The following is a 20,675-nucleotide window of genomic DNA, read 5'->3' on the forward strand; positions in this document are numbered from 1 at the left end:
CCCTGTTTATTTTCTTTATTTTACAAAAGCACAATGTTTTGGTTTGATTGTAAGTGGACACATACAAAAGGAGAAATATCACAGATTCTTTTTTTATATTTCTTTTTTCTGTATGACTATAAATGACTTAGTAATTTAAGTTTATAGTGCTACAATGTGGAGAAAATCCAGCAAAACGCGCCCGCGCGTTTGTCGACCTCAGAGGGTTAAAGGAGCGGTACCCCTTGGTAACATTTTGGCGTAGTCGGCAGGGCAACCATTTTCTTTTATGTGGTATTAAAGGCTGGGAAGTGGATAGTTGTTTTTTTGTTGTTTTTTTTGGCAGGGAGGAACAGCGATCAGCTTGTGGGACGACTGCTTCTGCCGACATCGGATTGGTCTGCTGCAGCTATGGCAGAGGAGCTGCAGCAACTACGAGAGCAGTTAGAGCAACTGCGAATTGAAAATGAAAGACTAAGACAGCCTCATCAAGCTGGAGGGGTAGCAAGTGTTGTATCGAGTTCAGCCCTAGAGGGTAATGGACAGCGGCGGGAACCGGCTATATATGTGCCTAGAGAAAGAAAATGTTCGAAATTCTCTGGTAAATTGTCTCCTGGTTCTCTTTCTCTGGAGGATTGGATTGAAGAGGTGGAAAGTTGTATTAGAGGGAGACATATGTCTGAATTAGACAAAGCCATGTTTGTTTATGATCATTTAGAGGGGGAGGCTCGGACTGAAATTAAGTTTAGGCTCGAGGAAGTTAAAGAGAGTTCCACTGAGATATTTGCAGTGTTGCGTGAACTGTATTGTTCTTCTTCTCCCTATGTTATAACAACAGTTTTTGATAGAAAGCAGAAGGAGGGGGAATCTTTACAAGAGTTTTCTCATGCATTGATGGCTCTTATGGATAGGGTACGAAAAGCTAACCCTAATGCTGTGTCTGATTATCAGGTGGTTCTGCGAGATCAATTTTGTGAAAATGTGCAGGACCATACCCTTCGTAGAGAACTAAAGCGGTTGGTGAGACAGAATTTTTCTTTGACTCTCCTTGACTTGCGCAAGGAGGCAATGCGTTGGGTGGAGGAGGGACAGCCTCAAAGAAATAGGTCAAGTAGAGTAGTTCCTCATTTATTTGAAACTCAAGCGGTTGCTACATGTGAAGAGAATCGAGTTGTTGGTTCTGAATTTGCAGAATTGAAAGATATGGTCCTACGACAACAGGCACAATTGGATTTGATTCTTAAAACTTTGAGTACTCCAGAAGGGACTGCACGTAATGTTAACAGAACTTCTAGGACTAGTAGATTTCGTAGAACACCTGATGGCCAACCCATATGTATCAAATGTGATCAAGCTGGTCATATAGCAAGATATTGTGTAACAAATATGCAAACTAGGTCTGTCCCTGCTTCAGGTTCTAGTGGGGGGGCAGTTGCTGAGTCTGTCTCATCGGCGGAAAACTAGAGTCCTCCAGTGTGCAGAGCCACACACTGGAGATGAGGACATTAGGCTCAAGTGATTCTCAAGCTTTTTCTAGTTTGGTAGGGTCTTGTCCAACATTAATTGTTAAAATGGGAACGGTTGATGTGTTGTGCTTACTGGACACAGGGTCTATGGTTACCACTGTAACAGAGTTATTTTAACCATTATTTTTCTGATTTGGGGAAAGGTGGTCTCCGTGACTGTGCATGGTTAGCATTGAAATCTGCAAATGGGATGGATATTCCATATGTGGGATATGTAGAACTCGATGTCAGTTTATTTGGGGTAACGTTACCCAGGAAAGGGATTTTGATTGTACAAGATGCCTGTTCCCCTAGTATGTATGCTCAGAAGGAGAAGATTCCAGCTGTGTTGGGTATGAATATTATCCGGGAGTGCTATGTTAATTTATTTAATGAACATGGTACTGAGCTTTTTCAGATGCCCCAAATACGAGCAGCTACCCCAGCATGGAAACAGGCACTCCGCTGTTGTCAAAAAATTTAAGCTGTCTCAAATTCTTCTGACTTCAAGGTGAGAGTTCAGGGTAAAAACCCTGTCCGTGTTGCTGCAGGTACCATGACCATGGTTCCGGTGACCTGTCCCCAAGTTTCAGGTGCTATGATAGAGTTTCTCTTAGAACCTTTGGGGCCAGAGGAAAATGCCCTTCCAGAGGGTTTGTTGTTGTCTCCCTCTTTGGTATATGCAGAGAGGGGGTTAGTGTATGCACCCATTGTTAATGTAGGTAGTACGGTGGTGTGGGTGGCACCACGTCGTATTATACTGCCCCAGGGCCTACATTACAAATATGTCCTGAAAATGTGTATAGTGCTCAGGTGTCTGTTCATGTGGCTGAGCAGTTGTCCAGTGGTGACATTGACCTTCCTTCCTGTAAAGGACTTACTGAACAGGAAGTAGAGCTGGCAAAGCAGCTATTAAATAAATATCAGGTAATTTTTTCCACCACTGAGGGCGATATAGGTTGTACAGCTCTGATTAAACATGAGATTCCATTGGAGGACGATAAACCAGTTAGACAGCCATATAGACGAATTCCTCCATCTCAGTATGAGTCCGTAAGGTCTCATATTCAACAGCTTTTGGACAGTTAGGTGATAAGGGAGAGTAGTAGTCCTTACTCATCCCCGATTGTCCTGGTGCAGAAGCGGGATGGAACAATTAGGATGTGTGTTGACTATCGTCACTTGAATTCGAAAACTAGAAAGGACGCTTATCCACTGCCGAGAATTGAAGAGTCTTTGGATGCTCTGACTGGGGCAAGGTGGTTTTCCACCTTAGATTTAGTAAGTGGGTACAATCAGGTTGAGGTAGCAGAGGCAGACAAGGCAAAGACAGCTTTTTGTACTCCATTTGGGTTGTTTGAATTTAACCGTATGCCCTTTGGGCTGTGTAATGCCCCAGGGACATTCCAAAGACTCATGGAACGGCTGTTTGGGGATAAGCGGTTCTCTTCTTTGCTTTTGTATCTGGATGATATAATTGTATTTTCCACTTCTGTACAGGAGCATTTGTCACGGCTGGAGGAGGTCTTTAAGCGATTGCAGCAGGAAGGTCTTAAGATTAAACTGAGCAAATGCAGTTTTTTTCAGAAGCAGGTGAAGTATTTGGGGCACCTAGTGTCTGAGCAGGGGGTGTCCACTGACCCTGACAAAGTGGCAGCAGTAAAAGAATGGAGTCGTCCAGTACACTTGGCAGAGCTTCGTTCATTTTTAGGTTTTGCCAGCTATTATCGCCGGTTTATTGATGGATTTGCTAAGCTAGCCAGGCCTCTGCATGAACTGGTAACAAGACTGAGTGGTTCCGCAAGAAAGGGGAAGACCCCAAGGCTGCCGTTAGCTTCTGTGTGGGATGCAGAGTGTGAGAACAGTTTCCAAACATTAAAGACAAAGCTGGTTACTGCACCTGTGCTCGCTTATGCAGATTTCCGTAAGCCGTTTGTTCTGGAGATAGACGCAAGCCATCAAGGTTTGGGGGCAGTTTTATCCCAGGAGCAGGGTGGTAAGCTTCGTCCCATTGCCTATGCCAGTAGGGGTCTGCGGAGGACAGAGCGGAATATGGAGAACTATAGCTCCATGAAACTGGAGTGTCTGGCCCTAAAATGGGCTGTATGTGATAAGTTTAGAGAGTATTTGTTGGGGAATGACTTTGTTATTTATAGTGACAATAATCCTCTCTGTCACCTGCAGACCTCAAAGTTGGGTGCTCTGGAACAGCGATGGTTATCACGGTTGGCATCTTTCAATTTTGTGATTAAGTACCGCCCGGGAAGGGTGAATCGAAATGCTGATGCACTGTCTCGGCAGGCCATGAACAATGTTTTTCCAGGAACAGAACTTCCCCAAGTGTTACAGGAGCAGGTGAGGAGAAGCTCTCCAGAGCGGGTAGTTGTGAGTGCCAGTGAAGTTGCTGCATTGCCTGGATGTTCACAGGTAGATCTTTCTCATTTGCAGAAGGCAGACCCAGTCATTGGACCTATTGCCAAGGCCTGGGAGGCAGGGAGTGTCTTGCGTTCTTCAGAGTTGACCGGTAGGGATCAAGCTGTAAAGGAGCTGGCTAGGCAGTGGGACCGATTGTGTGAGAAGGATGGGTGCCTCTATCGCTTAGCATACACACCTGATGGTCATCGAGAGATATATCAGTTATTGTTACCTCAAAAACTTCAAAGGGAGGTGTTTTGTAGTTTGCATGACAGTCATGGGCATCAAGGAAAGGACCGAACAGTAGAATTAGTGAAGCGTCATTGTTATTGGCCAGGGATGGTGAGAGATGTGGAACAGTGGTGTCGGGAGTGTCAGCGGTGCATTCTAGCTAAAGCGGTTCAACCAAAGGTGAGGTCGTTTATGGGAACACTACAAGCATCCCGGCCTCATGAAATTTTGGCTGTTGATTTTACCGTGTTGGAACCTGCAAGTGATGGGAGGGAGAATGTGTTGGTGCTCACTGATGTTTTTTCTAAGTTCACTCAGGCCATCCCTACTCGGGATCAGCGGGCGAGTACTGTAGCGGAGGTGTTGGTCCGGCATTGGTTCCATTTGTTTGGGGTCCCATGTCGTCTGCATTCAGACCAAGGACGAAATTTTTAAAGTAACCTTATTAGCCAGTTATGTAAGGTTTATGGTGTACAGAAGAGTCGCACTACCCCGTACCATCCACAGGGTAATGGGCAGTGCGAACGTTTAATCGTACTCTCCATGATTTATTGCGGACTTTGGCCCCAGAGAAAAAGAGGCGGTGGCCTCAACATCTGCCACAGCTTGTTTATGCTTACAACACTACAGTGCATTACTCCACAGGTATGAGCCCGTATTTTTTGATGTTTGGATGTGAACCCAAATTACCAGTTGATTTCTTGTTAAATAATCAGTGGGAAGAGACTGCAGAGACACCTGATCAGTGGATTGTGGAACATCAAGGTAGGCTTCAGGTAGCATATGGGGAGGTACAGGAGAGGCTGAGAGAAAAGGTTGCCCGTCGTAACAGACGTGATGAGGGTAGAGTAAATGATACGCGTTTTGGAGAAGGCGAGTTGGTCTATCTCAAAAGCCATCATCGTGGACGACATAAAATTCAGGATGTGTATGATTCATGTCTCTATAAGGTGGTACGTGAACCAGGAGAGCAGGGCGTTGTGTATTCTGTTGCTCCTGTGTTTCAGGCAGGGCCTGTGAAGCAGGTTCATCGGATGGAAATGCGTAAGGCGTTTATTGACCCTGTCTTAGGTGACGTAGACTCTACTGTGTCTGAAGCAGTTGGCTCGAATAGTGGGTCTACCACCGATTCAGATAGCGATTCGGCATCATGTGTATTATTGCAAACTGATTGTGATGTGTCACCACCTAGGACAGGTGAGTATAGTACTTTGGAGAGTTCCCCTGTATCAGAGGCTCAACCCTTAGAGCTGAGGCGTTCTAGGAGGAGCACAGCGGGTCAGCATTCAAACCCTTATAGATTGCCTCGGGCTGCCGTTGCACCAGTAGTTGGGGAGGAGTTGTAGTCCCAGAGACAGATTTGATATGCTGTTTATTATGGTGATGAGAACACTTCTTTGTGTGTGTATCGGCGGGTCGCCGATTAATTCCTAGGGGGAAGAATGTAGCCGGTGAGGTGGCAATTAGTGGAGGGCGTGGCCAATTAGGTAGAGGGTATTTAAGCAGGCACCTCTAGGGAGGCCTAGAGAGGAAGTCCAATCTGTTGTGTGGAATTGTGCTGTTTGGTAGCCTTTCCTTGTGTGTTGGTGCACAGACATGGTCTGGTTGAGAAGGTAGGCCAAGCAAATGTTGACACTTTTGTTTTATATTTACAAAGCTTTTTTTTTTACTAAATTAGATGTTTTTAATGCAGACACAAACATTGTGCGGTCCGGTGACAGGTCCATGTTGGTTTGTGCATGAACGGTTTGGTGAGCAGGTAGGCTAAATAAATAGTGATTGCTTTGTTTCATATTTATGAAGACTTTTACTTAATTAGGGAATTGTTTTTAATATAGACGCCAAACAGTGTGGATTTGTAGGCCATTGGTCACGCCCGGTTCTATCTTGGAAGTTAGTCCAGGATTAGTGGCTGTGTTGCAGGTAATTTGAGGTTTTTTATACAGTGTTTGAATGTGTCTTGATTTTATTTTCTACTGAGATTAAATAAATACGTTTTGTGGTTATCTTTTTGTGTATTGCTGATTTGTATTTCTAATCATGTTTTTGTTTTTTTTGTATTAGGTTTAGTTGATCGCTGTTCCTCTTGAGTTTGTTTTGTTTTGATTTCCCCATCTAGCCAGTACCGATATGTGCGTGCTGTATGCCTCCAGCGCAATGTGTATGGATGTTGTGACTCGTACTGGCTAGTGGGGTGTTTTCCTTTTTTTTTTTTTTTCCTTGTTTGTATGTCACTTCCCAGCCTCGTGTTGCCAGCCAACTCTTGTACTCTCTGTACTATACTGATGCTTTAAAACACATTAACTATTTATTTGCATGAGATTTAAGTTTGCAGTGGAATTTCTTTCTTTGTGTTGGTTTGAGTATGGTTTCCTTTCATTTAATATGATTTCTGTTTGTGTCATTTACTTTGTTTATTTTGAGTTGTTTTGTGTGACAAAATTGGGATTGTATTGGGGTTCATAGGAGGTTGGCTGGTCATTAATATCCTTCGAGGGGGAATGAGTTTTTTTGTTCTACAATGTATTTTCTTTTCTTTGATTTGACATATGTATTGTCCTATTGGTTTATTTGTCAATAAATCTGCTTATTTTTGTGAGTACATTTTAGTTATTATTTTTGTTCTCCCCCCCTGTCTTAAAGGAGCGGTACCCCTTGGTAACACTTAGCAGTTTTTTGTCCTTTTTAACCCTCATTTGTCCTTTGGGGTCAATATGACCCCAAGCGACTTTTCTTTCATTAAAAAAAATGGTTCCCTTCATCTCAGTGGAATAAAATTTGGTGACTTTTCCTACATTATCTATCTATACACACACAAAAAAACTGGGCTTGATTCGGTTGTTCTAAAGGCATGTAAAAAAAAAAGTCACACTCATGACCTTTGGGGTCAATATGACCCCACATTGAAATGAATGGGAAAATCGGGAAAAAATGGGTTTTTATTTTTCATTTGTCAAAAAAAATCTATAAATCCAGAATAAATCTGAAAATTTTAATACCACAATGAAGTCCTGGTACTCGAGCACAAATGCAATGTGGAACGAACATGATCACTTGCACACACACATGCTCGCGCACACAAACACACACACAGGTGTGACTCCAATAGAAAGCATTTTTATAGAAATTGACAAATAAAATCAATAATTCCAGCATAAATCTGAAAATTCTCACACATAAATGAAGGCCTGGTACTAGAGCACTAATGCAATGTGGAATGAACATTATCACACACACATATGCGCCCACACACACACAGACACAAATACACACACAGACAGAGAGAGGTGTGACTGCAATAGAGAGCATTTTTATAGAAATTGGGAAATAAAATCAATAATTTCTGCATAAATCTAAAAAATTTCACACATAAATGAAGGTATGGTATGGGAGCACAAATGCAGCGTGGAAAGAACATGACTACACACAGATCACATACACAGAGAGACAAACACAAACAAACAAGTGTGACTGCAAAAGAGAGCATTTTTATTGAAATTGGTAAATAAAATCAATAATTCCAGCATGAATCTAAAAATGTTCACACATAAATGAAGGCCTGGTACTAGAGAAAAAAAAAATGTGGAATGAGCTTGATTACACACACACACATGCACGTGCATGCACACAAACACACACAGACACAGTGTGTTTACTTTCACTCCTATTCCTATCCGCCTATAGCTATTTTTTTTTTTTTACTGTTTTTTTTATTTATTTTTTTTTATTTTTTTTATTTATTTCTTATTCTAAAGTTAATCATTTTATACATTTCTATTATTGAAATAATATGCAATTGCAATCAAGTAGTTTCTTTTAGTGGCAACTTATGTGACATTATTGCAAATTTATATAGCATTATTGCAATAACAAGACACTTCAAAAGACCTCAAACAACAAAAAAAAAAATTCTAAACTTTGACACAATACTGATTTAATGTATTTTAAAATGTTTAAATATATAATTCATCAAAAAAGTTGTTATAAGAGCAATAAGTCACATCCAGAAAAATGAATGGATCTCTATGGGGCCTCTGCTGGAAGTATATGGTAATTACACTTTGTGGCTAAAACTATATTATCTACAAAAAAACATCTAACCACCAGATGGCAGAATTCTGCATCTAACACCTAGATCAATATCCAGAAACAACTCATATTTAAATTTGATCATCATAAATGTGTTTTTTTCATAAAAATGTTATATTTCATACGTATGCTAATGGTGTAGTTGAGGAATTTTGCAGTAAATAGGTAAAAAAGTACTTCATATCCCCCAAAACACAGCATAAAAATATAGATGAGAAGTAAACGAAAAAAATGATATATAATTTGTATTATTAAAATGTATATTTCTTGTACAAAAGCTCTGTGCATCTTTGGGGTCATATAGACCCCAAATGCACTGAGTGTAAACAGGAAACTAAGGTCATATAAGGGTTAATTAGTTCGTCCTTTTGGTAGGCTAGCATTTTCTCCGTTAACACACTAGGCCGCTCTGAACGCCTGGGTAATGATCGCAGCCTCCATTTTATGTAGTTCAGCTAATTGTTTTTCTTTGCGTTCAATATCGTCCTTTAATTCCTGCCTTGACATGCTCTCTGTATCTCCTTGATGTAAAAAAGCTCTCGTTTCATTGATTTCAGTTTGTAGCTTACGTGTTTGCTCTTCGATGCCATCCATTTTCCGTGTTGTTGCAACGTTAGCTCGCTGCCTGTGCTGTTGTCCTTTGAATTCACGGGCCGCTCGATGTAACGTTAGCACTCTTGAGGTGAAGCTCTTACTGTAGCATGCCCTCCGAACAAGGATGAGACTTTTACTGATGGTTTTATGATGTTTAATCCTTTATAAACTTTACTCCGTTCACCATATCACCAATGTAAGAGCTGAAATGTATACAAATGATATAACTGATCAGCTAACATTGTTCATTGGTCTTACATTTGTGCAAAAACTGAACATATTTACAGACAAAATGCTCAACTGATTTACATTAACACACCTTTTGCACCTTTTGGGGCTGCAAGCATGAAAATCAATGTTTATCAGGTCTCCGTGTTGAAGTGCCGTATTTGGAATGACAAGCTGCTATATGCTATAAAATTAATTATACAGTTTTTAAATAGAACACATTTGATCTAAAGAATATATATAGGCTATTATTATTATTATTTTAGTATCAGTATCCCTCTCTGGAATGTGATGGGCTTTGGCTGGAGATGGAGGAGCTGAACACGCAGCGAAAGTGAAAGCACGAGCCCGGATTGTTCTGGGAGTTGTGATATATTAGCCGTTTCTCAATATGCGTTCTTGTCTGTACTTGTGTTCTTGTGGACTTGTGAAACGTCATCAGTCGCTGCCCAAGTACTGTTCCAATTCAAAGTTCACATCTAGCCAAGTCCAGTTCAAATCCCTGTATGTGTTCTTGATCCGCCCCTTTTACCGAGGATGCATCGAGAGGTGACTTGTGCGGACTTGAGACAGCCAGGTATCCCAGAATGCATCTCACACCAACCAGCAAGCGTCAATAGCAGAGGAGAAACCCCGCGTAATTTAAAAATACTGCTGTAATTGTGTTACGAAATGTAGTTCTCTTACAAGAGGTCTCTCGTACTGCGTAAGTATCTTACGCTAGGGGAAAATCTCTTTTCCGCGAGATATTGAAGCCACAAAATTATCCTTTAATTTTGTATTAATGTAAAACGCGTTGCAGCAGCATGCAGGCATAGGCGAGACAGCTTGCGTGCCTATTGGCTGCTCTGCGGCAACTGCATCAGCCTATCGAGCGAGGCCTATTGTGACGTCAGATCCAATGAGTCATCCAATGATGACTATGTCACATCCCGCTGAAACGGGCGTGGCTTAGGCCAATAAAACAAGGCTCGGAGGCAGCTGATATCTGATTTTTCATCTCTTCAGCGAAGCTCACGCATCACGCATCAGCAAAGCCTTTCAGCGGGACGAGCCATCACCTGAAGCCGCTGGCCACGCCGCCTTCTACTGCCGTTCCCGCTGCGCTATCCGGCGCCTATATCCTTTTCACTCTCTGTTCTGTGTGTGTGTGTGTTTGCCGGCGCGACACACACTCTAAAAGAGCTCGCGTCTTTTTCAAGATGCCTTCATGCGGCTCGTGCAGAGCCCCATTCAGCGACGGGGACCGCCATGTTATCTGCGTTTCCTGCCTGGGTGAAGATCACGCAGCGATCACGCTCGCTGACGGCGGCTGCCCTCACTGCGAGCTACTGCCTATGGCGACTCTGAGGACTCGCCTGGCAGCTTTTTTCGAGCCTGCACTTCCACCCACTGCGGTGCCGCGCCGTAAAAAGTGCCATGCTCAGCGGGTCCCGGAACCTTCTTCAGCCCACCAAAGCTCACCGGTTCGCCCGCTTGCTTCACCGGCTTTGGTCGAGTCACTTCCTGTTGGACAGCGGCCGCGGTCCGCCGCCGCTTCTATTGAGGAGGATGACTTGAAAGCCGTGTCTGGGGAGGATGACACCTGCTCTCTGCTGGCGTCGGGCAGTGAGGATTGGGCGAGTTCTGTGGATCTCGCGCCTTCTGCTCGCGGACCACCGAGCAAAAGAGCTAGCATCGAGATGGAGCTGATGCGTGTACTCGCGCAGGCCGCGGCGAGCCTTGGCCTCGAGTGGTCTACGCCTGAGCTGCCCTCTCACAACCGGCTGGATGGATTCTTCCTTCCTGGGGAGCGTGCTTCGCCTGAGTCCAAACCGGCACCCTTTCTTCCTGAGTTACATGAAGAAGTCGCCTAAGCTTGGAACGCCCCATTCTCAGCTCGAATGCGCTCTTCTGTTTCGCCGGTATTCTCTACTGTTGATGGTGCTAAGAGCAGAGGATACCATTCGCTCCCGCCGGTCGAAGAGGCGATAGCAGGCCACCTTTGCCCGCCCTCTGCTGGGCGGCGTGCAAAACCGGCTCTACCCTCCAAAGCCTGCCGCACGACGTCAACACTGCTCGGTCGCGCTTTCTCCGCTGCTGGGCAGGCTGCGTCAGCGCTGCACACGCTGGCCATGCTGCAGATTTTCCAGGCCGATCTCCTCTGAAAGCTGGACGAGAGCGGACCAGATGCAATTTGCATGGCAGACTTAAGGAGTGCTTCAGACCTCGCTCTCCGCGCTACTAAGTCTGCTGCACAGGCCATTGGACGGAGCATGGCTTCTCTCACTGTTGCTGAGAGACACTTATGGCTGACGCTCTTGGAGATGTCTGAGTCTGAGCGCACCGCGTTCCTCGACGCCCCGCTTTCTTCTGCTGGCCTCTTCGGATCCTCTGTCAATGACTTCGTGTAGAGATTCGCCGAGGTGCAGAAAGCGTCACAGGCCTTTAACCTGTTAAGCTTCACCAGTGCGTCGGCGCACTGAAGCGTTTTTTATTTATTTAATTCAAAATTACTATCAGATTTAATGTTATACCTTGACAAACTATACATCATTAAAAAGATATAAGACTCAAGTTTCAGTATTTGACCACTATTGTATTCTGAGAAACTCATAGTGACAGTTATGTCTTAATTTGTGTCAGGAGTTATGAAATGAAAAAATGAGTCGATACCTTTAATATGAATTATGCGCGTCAGCCGCTCCCATTCATAATAAACTCCCGTGCTGTCGTCATGACAGCGATACACAAAACAACGTCCCTCAGGGCTTTAGCTCACAAATGTGCAGATTTGGAGAAATATTGATAGATTCTTTTAGATTTACATCATATTTCTATAGACAGGAATAATATTTATTGAATTTATACCCAAATGCGTCAATGTAATCTTTATGAGCGTTTGGTATTCTAATTCACAGTGTTTTCAATTCATACCAATAGCCTGAGGGCGCTATATGCACAGTAATATAGTCCATATATGAAACATGAAGAAGAGCCATGATCATGTGACATTCCAGGAAGCCTCGAACACACACAAAGCTACAGAGTTCGCGCTGTAAAATGCAGATACAGATGTTTTGAAGACAATAAACATGATTGCAATGATATCTGATTTGCCTGTGTTCTTCAAGCCATGCCAGGTATTTTCATAATAAAAGATTATATTTATAATGTAATGCTAATCTATATAGACTTCATCATTGTGCATAATACTATCAAATAATATATTTTCTGTCTGATTTTTTTATCTGAAGCTAAATTAGATCACAGAAGATTATTTAAAACATTCGGCTTGAGTTATAAAGTACGTTTTGAGCATAAACATGGTTTTAATCTCATATATTGTCGTGTATTGATGGTGTGCTAAGCTAACATGCTAGCTAGCCCTAACTGTTAGTCACATGACATGGTCTTGAAAAACATTTAACTAAATACAGAGTTTTGGGCTTATTATCTTCAGATTTTAAACATAAAATGTTTAGACATGTGGCTTTAGCTGTAGTGCATTTCTAGATTGCTCCAGTGCCAACTTCAATTTTATTTTCATGAGGATGTTTCATAAAAAATAATTTCTAATAACTTTACAAAACTTTGAAGCTATTTATAACAATTTTTGTCATTACGACAATAATTAATTCTACATTTACAATAAACTGCCAGGTGTCAGCTTTCAAACGAGATCATACTTGTGCTTTTAGTACAAAGGGTTCATGAACTGTATCTGTTTCAGTTTGGGTATGTCATTTCTGGGGATTTTTCAAAAGTGGCGTTGCAGCTTAACAGGTTAAGCACTTCTTACCGAAGCGATCAAGTTCCACAGCGGGCCGTGCGAAACCACCTGCTCGGAGCTCACAGCCACAGCCTCTGCCCCCTGCCGCCTCATCGCAGCGCCGACAGGACCGTAGCTCGAGGCCTCGCTCTCGCTCGACTAGCCGCCCCGCTCCTCGTGGGCCACGGCCTAGGATTGCGGTGAAGCCCGAAGCCCCGAAGTCATCCTAGCACGCCTAGAAAAGCTTCGATGTTCGAGTCCCGCCGCGGCCGGACTTCTACCGAAGCTCATCGCTCGTTCAGTTCCAAGAAATGCGACTGTTCCAGTGTATTCTGCAGTGTATAAGCAGGAACAGCTGCCCGCTTGCCTGCACACAAATGGCGTTTTTACGGCTACCCAGATAAATCCCATAAAGAGTGTATTTTCTGGTGTCCCGGCCACGGCCGATGGTGCTATGAGTGTAGAAAAAATGCCCACTGCTCAGTGCCCATCCCTACACACAAGCACAGCCCTTCACACAGGGCCCACGCTCATAAAATCGACTCAGGTCGATTGCGCATCCAACATAGTAAACGTGCCCAGTGCCCACAAACACTATGTTCTGCATGTCTCACGGTTTCTGTAAAAACTAAATCAGTGCGCATTCACTCTGCTCGGGCAGACAATGCGCTCAATGCAGTAAATATGCCCGCTCTCCCGTGCCCGCATTCACTCACAGACATGACAAGTCCCACGGGACTCGCCCAGCCCTCCCTCACTCGGTTAAACACCGCAGCGGGGTCGAGCGCGGGCAATCTACCTGCTGTGATCAGCGCGCTCCCCGCCTCAAATGTCATGAGCATAACGCCTATGTTACAGCGCACCGAAGCGCCTCTGTCGCCAAGCGACCAGAGCGCTCTTTGCATTCAACCCCTAGCCACCCATGCAGATGCATGGGCAGCGCTTCCCGGGGTTTCGGAATGGGTGCTGGACATTATAAAAAGAGGCTATTCGCTACAGTTCTGTCGACGCCCTCGCCGTGTGGCGGCGCGCGTCGAAACCACAGTGAATACAGAAGTAGCACACCTACTTCGAGCCGAAATATTGAAACTGTTGAGCAAAGGGGCAATAGAGCCTTTATCTCAAGCTCAAAGCGAAGGGGGGCTGTACAGCAGATACTTCCTGGTACCGAAGAAAGACGGGGGTCTCAGACCCATACTAGATCTAAGACAACTGAACAAAGCATTGGCGAGACGCCGCTTCAAAATGCTCACAACCAGAAAAATCCTCGCGCAGGTTCGCCGAGGAGACTGGTTTATGTCGATAGATCTGAAGGACGCGTATTTTCAAATACAGATAGCGTCACGTCACAGGCGATACTTGAGATTCGCCTTCGAGGGCCAGGCATATCAGTACACAGTCCTACCGTTCGGTTTGTCCCTAGCACCTCGTACATGTACGATGTGCATGGACGCAGCGCTTGCACCCCTCAGACTCCGGGGCATGCGAGTATTGAACTACTTGGACGATTGGCTGATTCTAGCTCAATCACACTCAGAGCTCATAGAGCACAGGACCGTTTTACTCGAACATCTCGAGAATCTAGGTCTAAGAGTCAATTGGGCGAAGAGTTCCCTGATCCTCAGTCAGATAATATCCTTTCTGGGCACAGAACTGGACTCGCGGCCTATGATAGCGCGAGCTCTTTCCGCTGTGGCGCGACCGTCCCGCTCAAGAAATTTCAGAAGATGCTGGGTCTCATGGCCTCAGCATCATCAGTTCTCCAGCTGGGCTTGCTCCGCATGCGCCCTCTGCAGTTCTGGTTAAAAGCGCGAGTACCGCGCCGAGCGTGGGCGTCCGGTCTGCTTCATCTCAAGGTCGATCAGACATGCATCTTAGCTCTGAAACCTTGGAAAGCGAACGACTGGTACCAATCAGGTGTAAGCCTGGGGACTTCCTCGAGGATGAAGAGCAGACCGTTCTTCGGCCAATGGTCAGAACGGGAGAAGCTCCAACATATAAACTGCCTGGAAATGTTGGCAGTGGACAACAAATAAACAAATTTTCGTCCCCAAATAAAGGGTCACCACGTTTTGGTCCGCTCGAACAACATGTCGGTGGTGTCCTACATAAATCGCCAGGGCGGTCTCAGATCCCAAAACTTATACAGGTTGGCGGAACGCCTTCTGGTATGGGCTCGCTGAGAGCGGTGCACGTGCCTGGGCTGCAGAATTTGGGGCCAGACAGGCTGTCCAGGAACAACGTTCCAGCGGGCGAATAGTCTCTACACCCACATACAGTCGAACTATTGTGGGAGAGGTTCGGCAGAGCAAAAGTGGACCTGTTCGCGTCTCACGAAAACGCACACTGTCCGGAATTTTTCTCCAAGAGCAGGAGCGCGCTGGCCCAAACGTGGCCGCGCTGCCCGCTCTATGCTTTTCCCCCCATCTCTCTCCTGCCTCAGGTGATAGAACGGATCAGGGAAGAGGGATGCTCAGTGCTGCTCGTAGCACCGCTCTGGAAGAACCAACCATGGTTCCCAGTTCTGATGCAGCTAGCGGACACTGTCCCGTGGCCAGTGCCAGTGAGGAGGGACCTCCTCTCTCAGGCCAACGGCTCGATTTGGCATCCTCACCCGGAGCTGTGGTCCCTTCATGTGTGGACTATCAACGGGTACCCACTGACCTCCCAGAGGGAGTGTTAAACACTATCACTCAGGCTAGAGCTCCGTCTACTCGACGGCTTTATTCCTCAAAGTGGTCTGTGTATTCCGGCTGGTGCACAGCTCGGGGCGTTTCACCCCTAGATTACGGGGTGACGGAGGTTCTCTCCTTCCTACAAGAGCTGCTGGATAAGGGCAGGACCCCTTCCACGCTCAAAGTCTATGTGGCGGCTATAGCAGCGTTTTCTAAAACAACGCTTGGTCAGTCAATAGGAAGGAATGATTTAGTCATCCGCTTCCTTAGGCGAGCTAGGAGGCTGAATCCTCCCAGACCTCCCTCAGTCCCTGTGTGGGACCTTTCTACGGTGTTGGAGGCCATGAAAGGTGACCCATTCGAGCCTATCCAGTCGATCGATTTTAAACACTTGTCTTTCAAAACAGTGTTTTTACTGGCTCTCGCTTCAGTTAAGCGCATAGGTGACTTACACACGCTCTCCGTGAGTGCGGCGTGCATGGAGTTTGGGCCAAATGACTCGAGAGTCATACTCAAACCTAGGCATGGTTGTGTTCCAAAATCCCTCAACACACCGTTTCGGGCTCAGGTCATTTCCCTTTCAGCCCTGCCGGTCTCTGACGAGGAAGGGTACGCAAGCTTTCTCTGTCCAGTTAGGGTGCTAAGAGCTTATGTGTCTCGCTCGTCTGCCTTTAGACAGACAGAGCAGCTATTTGTTTCATTCAGCGGGCGTTCCAAGGGACTAGCCGCGTCGAAAACAGAGCCTATCCAGATGGATAGTTGATGCAATAGCGCTGGCATAATTAATTAATTCGTTACATTTATATAGCGCTTTATCTGAGACTTCAAAGCGCTTTACATAGATGGGGGAATCTCCTCAACCACCACCGATGTGCAGCATCCACCTGGATGATGCGACGGCAGCCATATTGCGCCAGAACGCCCACCACACACCAGCTTACTGGTGGAGAGGAGACAGTGATGAAGCCAATCAGTATATGGGGATGATTAGGAGGCCATGATGGACAGGGGCCAACGGGCAAATTTTTGTTTTTTTGGGATTTTTAATGACCACAGAGAGTCAGGACCTCGGTTTAACGTCTCATCTGAAGGACGGTGCTCTTTTGGCAGTATAGTGTCCCCGTCACTACACTGGGGCATTAGGACCCACACAGACCACAGGGTGAGCACCCCTTGCTGGCCTCTCTAACACCTCTTCCAAAAGCAACCTGGTTTTTCCCAGGAGGTCTCCCATCCAGGTACTGACCAGGCTCAGCCCTGCTTAGCTTCAGTGGGCAACCAGTCTTGGGCTACAGGATGATATGGCTGCTGACATGCATACATGGCATACACTACCAAGGGCTTGCAGTGCCCGTTGGGTGTCAGAGCGCACTCCACGAGGGGCATGGCCTCTTCGTGGGCTTGGTCTAGCGGGATTGCCTTGCAAGACATATGTATGGCGGCAGGCTGGGCCTCCCTGTCTACATTTATAAGGTTTTATAACCTGGAGGTTAGATACTTAAGATACTTACGCAGTACTCGTTCCCTCTTCTAGAGAGAACCGAGGTTACGTTAGTAACCGAGTACGTTTTAAGAGTATTTCAGGCGAGAATGTAGTTGTTTAAAGCTCAAATCTTTGGTTTATTTATAAAGATAGCGCCTATTTGAAAATTTGATCTGTTGTTTTCGGAGTTGTGAGAACCAGGCAATCAGACGCTCAGTGCTCATGTACCCCGCCGAGAACAGCCTTTCCTCGGCTAGTGCTGCTGACGTTTGACGCTGGCTCGGATGTCTCCAGTCTAGTGGTTTAACATGAGATATAAATCGTCTTGTGTATATCTAACGGGCGATTTATTTATTTATTTATTTATTTATTTATTTATTTTATTTGTCTCATTAATCTATAATTTGTTCCCTGGCAAAACGTTAAGCTGAGGGCAAAGTGAAGTTTCATAGCTTTATTTAGTCTATTTAACTTTAACGTTGTAGCCTAGAGAGTCAAACTTATGTTTGACTGAATCGTTGGCTTTATTATTGTATATTATTGTATAGCTTCTTATACCTTTTACTTTTCTTATACCTACTTATACTTTTATAATGGCTATTATTGATCATTAAAACTGACATTTAACAAAAAGGGTTATGTCATTTTATTTTATATATTTAAAACATATAAAATAGCCTACATGTTGCCTACATTCTCTTCACTGTATGCACATATATAATAAAATAAAATGACACAACCCTGTCTCTTTTTGCTAAATGTTAGTTTTAAAGATCAATATTATAATGTTTTTTTTATTGATCATATTTTTAAAATGAAAACAAAAAGAGTCAGGGTTGTGCTTTATATTTCGTGTTGTTATAAATAAGCAGTGAAGATAATCAATTGCGTTGCCTGAACCACATTTGTGTGGCCATTATGTTTAAGATTTTTTTAAATGAAAATGAAAAGAGCCAGAGTGGTGGTTTATAACATATTTTTATTTTATTTGTAGCCTAGATATACATAAAGAGATGACCGGAGTAGCCAGAGCGAGCTGAGTGACGTTATCAAGTACACCGCTGTTCCATTTCAGAATTACCGGACTTGAGTCCTTCCGTCCTATAGGGAGTTCGTTCTCCTGAGTCGAACTTGTCAAGTCCGAACTACCAAGGACTCAAGTCCGAACTTTGCGTACTTGGTATTGAGAAACAGCTATTGTCTCTTATCTATTACCCACAGTAGATGGCGGTAATGGTCTTTTAAGAATGCGAACCGCCAATAAGCCCAAAGAAGAAGAAGAAGAAGAACTGAGTAATGCGGAAGTGACCGGCAAACACCGACAGCTCCAGCACTGAACCCCATTCACTCTAAGTATTCCCGAAGCTCGCTCGCTGGTAAGTTGATGAAATTACTGTGTTTTTCACTTTTAAACACTTCAGCCGTCCTCTCATGAATCTAGGCAGTAGTTGTGTTTTATGTAGCCAGCTTTAGTTAGTGTTTATTGGAAGAGAATAGTTAACTGCAGCTAGCTTAGTGACCAACACTTCACTAATGTTCGCTACCAGTCAGAAATGTGTAAATTAAACCCTGAGGTCATAGTTAAATAATGTGATGTTGCCCTGTTTACATACATGAGGTGATCAGAATATTAAAAATACATCTGGATATATAAAGCAAATAAGTACAGCAGCAGCAGCACCCCCACAAATAATAAGACCTCAATGCTAAAACCTGTAAATGTGTTTAAAATCCTGAACATTATAGAAAAGCTGAATGTATGGCTGAGCATACAGTATCATAATGCAATAAACTTATAATTTGCATATTGTGTTGGATGAGCAAAATGATCAGCCAGCTTCTTCCATAATGTTGTTGTGTAAGAATAACAATTTGAATAACTAGGCCTATAGTGTTTTGTATATATATATATATATATATATATGTTTTGTTTTTGTGTGTTCTTATTTAAAGGTACAATATGTACAATTTTTTTTGTCAATGCCACAATATCCACGCTAACATGTTAATGTTATAAAGCTCAACATGATGAAATGTTAGAATATGATCATCATGTTATTCTTATGTTGATCTAGCTTACTGCTAGTTTCATATAGCAAACGAACTAACACATAGAATAACATTATAACTTTCACCACACTCAAATGCATACTACATGTATATAAGTATGTTATGATCGACAGTGTCAAATGCAGCACTGAGGTCGAGTAGTACCAGCACTGATAATTTGCCTGAATCAGTATTTAAGCGAATATCGTTTATTATCTTTATGAGCGCTGTCTCTGTGCTGTGGTGCGGTCGGAAACCAGATTGAAAATTGTCAAAGTATCCATTCGAGCATAAGAATTTGTTCAGCTGATTGAAGACGCCTTTTTTAATGATCTTGCCTATGAAAGGAAGATTTGAGATCGGTCTATAGTTGCTTAATATGGTCTTATCCAGATGGCTCTTTTTCAAGAGGGGCTTGACAACTGCAGTTTTCAGGGAGTTTGGAAAAATGCCTCACTTCTCTCTGGGAGTTACCACTTCTAGAAGATCTGCTTCTAAACTGTTTAACACACTTTTGAAAAATGTGATCTGATCTGACTGACCCCAGCGCAACTCAAGGATGTGCTGATCACCTTTCTGATATGACTGATTTTCTCAGAGAAGAAAGAAGCAAACTCATTGCACTTGTTCTCTGAGAGCATTTCACTGGGAATCTGGCTTGGGGGGGTTTGTCAGTCTCTCTACAGTAGCAAAAAGAGTGCGTGTGTTGTTTAAATTGCTATTTATAATATTTGAGAAGAAAGTCTGTCTAGCTTTGCCTAGTTCCATATTGAAAGCATGAAGGCTGTCTTTGTAGATGTTATAATGGACTACAAGTTTTGTCTTCCGCCACATGCGCTCTGCTTTCCTGCATTGTCTTTTCATATTTTGCACTGCTGTTGAGTTTCTCCAAGGTGCTTTTTGTCTGCCACTCTTCTTCCTGACTTTCACAGGAGCAATATCATCAATTACACTTTTAACTTTAGAGTTAAAAGAATCAAGGAGAAAATCAACAGAGTCTGCAGATGTGCTTGATGTTAAGGATATAGCCTTCATAAATAGTACACTAGGGCTGTTGGAACGAATTCCGAAATTCGAATATAATTCGAATATTAAAAAAATCAGTACTATTCGAATGCTGAAGTTCCTATTCGAATATTGCTTTTTTTATGTACATTTTAAAAATTAAAAAAATTATGCAATCTTGCCTTTCTCGCGCGCATGTGAAAATGAAATGCTTTTGTTTCGTCAGATGAACAATAACGTTTTTGAATCGTAACACAATTGTGCACGTTATCCACGCTGTATCATAACAATACTGTCAAAAATCGCGGAGAGCAATGTCTGCACGGAAACGGAGATCACCACTCCTGACAATTTGAGAAGCGATGTGTTGAAGGTGTTTGGATTTCAAACCCTAAATGGAAAAACTGACAACGTTACACCCTGACAAGCTAGGCGATCTGTCCTAGGAACCGCCGCTAAAACAGGCAAGAATTATTCTTTTCTGATCTCCTCATCACGGGGCTTAACTGTTACCAGCTGTCCGCCAAGTAAGATAATGTATAGCGAGGCGGTTGTTATAGCGAATAACAACCCCGACAGGCTGAATTATTACACGGCTACCTACAAAATAAATAAATAATTTTACACAAAATATTGATTTAAAAAGGAGTTTATTGATTTAAAAACGATTG

The 20,675-nt window shown here is 43.7% G+C and overlaps 2 protein-coding genes across 2 annotated transcripts in view; both read left to right on the top strand.

The window, feature by feature from the left end:
* The window catches only part of LOC307169567 (uncharacterized protein), a 199,603-nt gene that overhangs the window by 114,153 nt on the left and 64,775 nt on the right, over positions 1 to 20,675 (top strand). The window lies entirely within an intron of this gene.
* LOC307169547 (uncharacterized protein) overlaps positions 18,237 to 20,675 on the top strand; it is a 28,778-nt gene continuing 26,339 nt past the window's right edge. Inside the window, exon 1 of the mRNA XM_079890273.1 lies at positions 18,237 to 18,326. The gene's annotated coding sequence lies outside the window, so the exon portion shown is untranslated. The remainder of the gene's footprint in view (positions 18,327 to 20,675) is intronic.

Source organism: Squalius cephalus (genome assembly GCF_949319135.1).
Source record: "Squalius cephalus genome assembly, chromosome: 1".
NCBI lineage: Eukaryota > Metazoa > Chordata > Actinopteri > Cypriniformes > Leuciscidae > Squalius > Squalius cephalus.